This window comes from Alosa alosa, chromosome 4 (genome assembly GCF_017589495.1).
Source record: "Alosa alosa isolate M-15738 ecotype Scorff River chromosome 4, AALO_Geno_1.1, whole genome shotgun sequence".
NCBI classification, from domain to species: Eukaryota; Metazoa; Chordata; class Actinopteri; order Clupeiformes; family Clupeidae; genus Alosa; species Alosa alosa.
The window spans coordinates 24,590,502-24,596,501 of record NC_063192.1 but is presented as its reverse complement, the minus strand read 5'-3'; the positions used below and the strand labels follow the sequence as shown (position 1 = coordinate 24,596,501).

General features: G+C 43.9%; 1 protein-coding gene across 1 annotated transcript in view; it reads right to left on the bottom strand.

The window, feature by feature from the left end:
• The window catches only part of magixa (MAGI family member, X-linked a), a 45,850-nt gene that overhangs the window by 18,507 nt on the left and 21,343 nt on the right, over positions 1–6,000 (bottom strand). The gene's annotated exons all lie outside the window — the stretch shown is intronic.

Below are 6,000 nucleotides of genomic sequence, written 5' to 3'. Positions count from 1 at the left end.
GTCCAAGGAAGCTTTCTGTGGCATGGCAAGGACTGACTGACAGGTTTTGAATTACTAAAAGTGGCAAGACACAACCATATTATGTTGAAATGTACATAAATGAATATCCTACAGTGTGATGTTATTTCACCATAAAACTACAGTAAACGGTGAATACAGGTTCATTTCAACCTTGTGTTTTGTCATAATATTTTCATTATTTGATTTTATTCAGTCAAGAGAATGTTTGCATAACTACTCTCCTCTAATTCTTTAGAATCAAATAATGTGATATAGACATAAGTGGTAGCGACATTGTATTACACGCTTGGTACATTTTATGTTAAAAGCTGTCAAATAACATGACATATCCTAACTAGCTTAACTGAAGTTGAGTTGAATACCACGAGTAAAGCGTTAAATGCCACCGCGTTTGCCTTTGGCAGAGAAGCAGTCTCGTCCTTGAAGCCATTCTCACGGCACACATGCACATACACCCCAGTCAGCCCACGGTTCAAACGGCAGAACTGATATTCTGTTAAATATTTCATTCCTGTGGCCAGCTCCTCTTTGGCTCATTGGTTCGTGACAGAACAAGAAACATAACGTGACACAGTAACATATATCACACACACACAACTCAGATGCTAGTGCAATGAATAAACCAGCAAGCAGCTCAAGTACACAGCATATACTGTATATGCATTATCACACACACACACACACACACACACACACACACACACACACACACACACACACACACACACACACACACACACACACACACACACACACACACACACACACACACACACACACACACACACAATCTTGTTCTTGTTCTTAAAAGCTCCACAGATGTCAGAACAGCACTGACTGAACACACTTAGCTAATAAATGACACGCAGGGCATGAAAAAAAAGAGAAAAACATAAGGAGAGGGCTTTTCACGAACACCCTTCCTTATCACCACATAGCCTTGCTCAAAGTCTGTCCTTATTGCTACAAAAACTAAGTGGACATTAGTTAATTTAGTCACAACTTTAAACCACAGTAATACACAATATCAGTAAATGACACCTTTTTATATTCTGAAATGTATTATTTGTGAACATACACATCATCCGACATCCCTATTCTTGGGCCTTCTGTGACTGGCGACGAGGAGGCCTTTGTGGTCCGATAAAGGCGGCCATCGATTGGGCCCCTCCAGCGGAGTGACAGCGCTCAGAGATAGCGTCAGCTACTTTGAGATGACAGGTGCGAGCAGCTCCAAGTTGCCCCACTGGGACCTCACCGTCACTTACAAGGAAACTGTCCTCTCGCTTCCTCTCTCTGTCTCTTTCTCGGTCTGTCTTGCTCTCTCTCTCTCTCTCTCTCTCTCTCTCTCTCTATTGTCAGGGCTTAATGCAGTCTTTACAAGGGCAAGAAGCAGCACACACACACACACACACACACACACACACACACACACACACACACAAGCACACACATACATACACACACTTCTGCTACTTCTGTATCTGTCTATTAAGTATTCCACCTTGTGTCTTTTATGTTTTCTTTTTAGTTATTCTTTATTTTTAAATGATTTTACCTTGTGTGTTTTATTATGATCTTTACCTTTTTAAACTATTTTTTGACCCCTCTATGCTATTATCTGCTATTACTGTTTGGTTTTGTTTATGTAAAGCACATTGAAATGAATTAAAGGAAAATGAGAAGCACGCTATCGCCAGATACCTTGGATAGTGCCAGCAAGGTACTGTAGCTGCAGTACACACGTAGGTGGAGAGCACAGTGACTTAACTATTTATGTGAAACTCTTTTGGTGGAAAGCTAACAATCTAACGAGGTGAACATAAATCCCATCCATGCAATCCAAGCACTAGTACCAGTACCAGAATTACTTCCAGTGCTAGCAGCCTTTCTGTATCAGCACTTGCACAAATAGCTGAGTACTGTCACTTTAAATGAAAATACTGAAATCTAAGAAATGTGCGAAATAAAAAAAGACATAAAATGTAGCTGAAAAAAACAATGACATGTTGCAATATCTCAAGGCAACCCTAGCATACAACCCCTAACAGATTGGAATGACAGGAGTCAAAGCAAACTCAATTGACTGATAAAACCTCACAGTCCAAAACAGCCTCAGAGCCTGAGGAAGAAAACAGTCCTCAATGCAGCTGCACGTCGCTCTGTCTTCTCCCAGGGTCATAACGTGGGGGGAAATCAGTCATCAGTGCTTTCTGATAAAAAAGGCAGAGAATTAGGGCATTCATCAGTGGAACTCACCGACCGGGGCCCAGCTGAAACTATTTCAGGCATTTTGGCGGCAGGTTTACCAAAGCCAAGAGCCATCCGGCTGCATAATTAGTAGGATGAACTCACAGGGGGTATGTAAGAGCAGGCATGCCTAGCAGTGCCCCCTATGTCTTAAAAACACCACTGCCTGACTACACATGCACACACGTACACACATGTACACACACACACACATACATACAAACACACACACACACACACACATATACACACCCACCCACACACACACACACACACACACACATACACATATACAGAGAAAAACACACAGATTCTGCTGAAGTTGTGACAATACCAAATCCATGCATTCAAATGCTATTCTATAAAAACAAATTAAAAGAAGAAACAATAAAAGCATTGTAGTTACGTTTGGAGTCCTTCACAGTCTTCAGTGCCGATTGTAGCCTCTCCAACATTTTCAGTAAGTATGGAAAACAAGTGCTGGGAAATCTCCAATCCTAATTCTGATCTGTTCTTTTTAATCCTCTTAACAAATACACGTTTGATCCCAAAGCAAAAGGCTACAAATATTAATTTTTTACACTACAACTGCAGGAGACCCATTGACTTCCACAGTGGAGAGACACCACTGAAGAGCATGGAGGAGAAAGACCGAACACATGAAACTGAGCAGGACATGGAGTGAGAGTGGGATTAAGCAAGAGAGAGAAAGAGAGAGAGAGAGAGAGGGAGGGAGGGAGAGAGAGAGAGAGCGGGAGGGAGAGATGGGGGGGAGTGGGAGGAGGCGGAGTGAGCTATAAAAGGGTGAGAGAGAGCATGACAGGGAAAGCCCAGAGAAAGAGAAGAGAAAGGCAGATAGAACATGGAAGAAAAATACTGTGTGTGACACAAAATAAGAGACAGCTTATTACACTACACCAGATTCTCACACTGACCACCATCTGGAGAGGAAGATGGAGTGACAGAGAGAGAGACAGAGAGAGAGAGAGAGACAGAGAGAGAGAGAGAGAGAGAGAGAGACAGAGAGAGAGGAAACAAATGGAAAGGAGGAAAGAGATAAATTGAGTGAGTGAGTCAGTGACTGGCTGGACAGAGAGAGTGAGACAGGAGAGTGGGCAAGGGTGCGGAAGAGAGAGGAAGAGAGAGAGTGAGACGGGAGAGTGGGCAAGGGTGCAGAAGAGAGAGAGTGAGACAGGAGAGTGGGCAAGGGTGCCGAAGAGAGAGAGTGAGACAGGAGAGTGGGCAAGGGTGCGGAAGAGAGAGAGTGAGACGGGAGAGTGGGCAAGGGTGCGGAAGAGAGAGAGTGAGACAGGAGAGTGGGCAAGGGTGCGAAGAGAGAGTGAGACAGGAGAGTGGGCAAGGGTGCGGAAGAGAGAGAGAGGAGACGGAGAGTGGGCAAGGGTGCGGAAGAGAGAGAGAGAGAGAGTGAGACGGGAGAGTGGGCAAGGGTGCGGAAGAGAGAGAGTGAGACGGGAGAGTGTGAGAGTGGGCAAGGGTGCCGAAGAGAGAGAGAGAGACGGGAGAGTGGGCAAGGGTGCGGAAGAGGTGAGCGATAAGGACAAGACAACAGGGGGAAGCGAGGGAAAGATGAGAGAGAGAAAAAGAAAGACTGAATAAGGGCAAAAACAGAGACAAAGACAATCAGAGTGACAAAGAGGGAGATGCAGAGAGAGAGAGAGAGAGAGAGAGAGAGACTGAGAGAGTGAGAGAGGGAGAGACCCAGAGAACACCAGATAGCAGTGGAGGAGATAAATATAAAGAGAAGGCAGACAGACAGAAGTGAGAGAGAGATTGCACAGAAGTATGCACAGAAGTAGAAGGAGAGGGGGGATAGAAGAGTCCAAGCAGCGGAGGAGTGCCATCAGACCTCATTCATGTCGCTGAGTGTCTCTCCGTCAAACAGTTCTTGGAGAGAATTCTATGGCTGGCTGAATCGCCAAGGACATTGTTTCTCCAAGTTGAAAATGACATCAAAAGATTCCCTTGGTCCAAGATCACAGTCCTGTACTTCAAGAAACATTATATCTTTAAGAGCCATTCCTGCTTATGCCATCACCAAAAATGGGAATAAGTTTAAAAAGTAAAGAGAAATACAGAAATATTTATTTTTTCCTTAAAGCCTAACAAATGTTTTTCCACTGTGGCATTATGGGAATGGCACATACTAAACTGCACACAGGCTGCAGGTGCCCTCTCCTTGTCTATAAACTGCACCTCCCCATCAGACAGGGCAAGGGCGATGGAGTATGGGACGCAAGTACTATGGTTCCTTGTATAAAAAATCATACAAAAACATGACTCACAGTATGCTTGCTTGCACACACATATACATACACACGCACACACACACACGCACACCCAAATGCACACACACACGCACACACACACAAATGTACACGCACACATACCCGCACACGCAGACACAAACAAACACACACGCACACAACACCCCGGACAAAAAGCACAACTCCACCCACACCCACACATACAAAAGTATACACAAGTGGATCCCAGAAGTCCAAGCATCCACACAAAGGAGTGGAGAGCCACGAGCCTGAGGGGAGGTACCCAGATCAACACTCTCAACGCTCTGGAATAAATATACACAGATCAACGCTCTCAACGCTCTGGCGTAAACATTTACATTCAGGCTCCCACCGCAGTGCTGCAACGAGAGGAATGCCAAACGCGGGCAAGTTTTATGCTCGAGTGAGCCCTACATCAAACGACTGCCAAACATTACCATAACTTAACATTACTGTAACATTCATTTCAGGCCATAATAAAAAATGCTTGAAACTAACATCGCTTTACATATCATGTTGCATATCTTCAAACGCTCTGGAGTCATCAGGGTTATAAGTTCACTGTGATATTCCCAGCATGAGGGAAAAGACCATTAGCCTCATCCAGGCTAAACCCTTATGTTACAGAACTGAACACAGACAGGTGGAAGAGGAGGATAAGAAAGTGCTTGCTCGGAGCCTTCCACAGTCTCTCCAGCTGATAAGCAGGATAACAGAAGTTATTACGGATGTTGACATGGTATCTCTAGTTGGTTTTGCATCATTGCACCACTGTACAGAGAGAAAATCCAGGCTCACTTAATGTTCACATAATTTAACATAAATAATCATAATTCATTCGGCTCTTTCAGGGCGTATTCTGAAGAACGTCATCATTTGCGCAGGCTGCAGACATGAGTTGTATAATGAGATAAACTACAGTAACCATGATATACCATTTCATTTAGTGTTTTATGTTCTGAAAAGATGGAAAAAGAAAACAAAAACTCCGTCCTGAGGACACAGTTAATTTAATTTATGGAATAAAGTGCCTCTAAAGGGAATAAGACAACAAAACATCAACAAAACAGAATCAGGTTCAAACTAAATATTCATACTCCAAATAAACAATCAGCCTGGGTAAAACATCACTATTACCACTGCTAATGCAGCTGCCTTCATAACAATCATTTACTCAAAAACAAACACAGTTGCTCTCAGGGTAATACCAGTCATCTGCTTCCTGAGGCCCTGACACTGGGCGTCCACAGCGCATTTTCATTTATTCATTTGGCACACGACTTTGTTTGAGAGTGAGGCAGGATACAAGTTTAAGGCAAGGACACTTGGAAGAGACCGGACGGAATGCATTGCCAGAAAACCGTCATCCGTAATTGGACAGGGTGGTGAGTATGAGGTAATTACGGAAAAGTTTCAGCTTCCA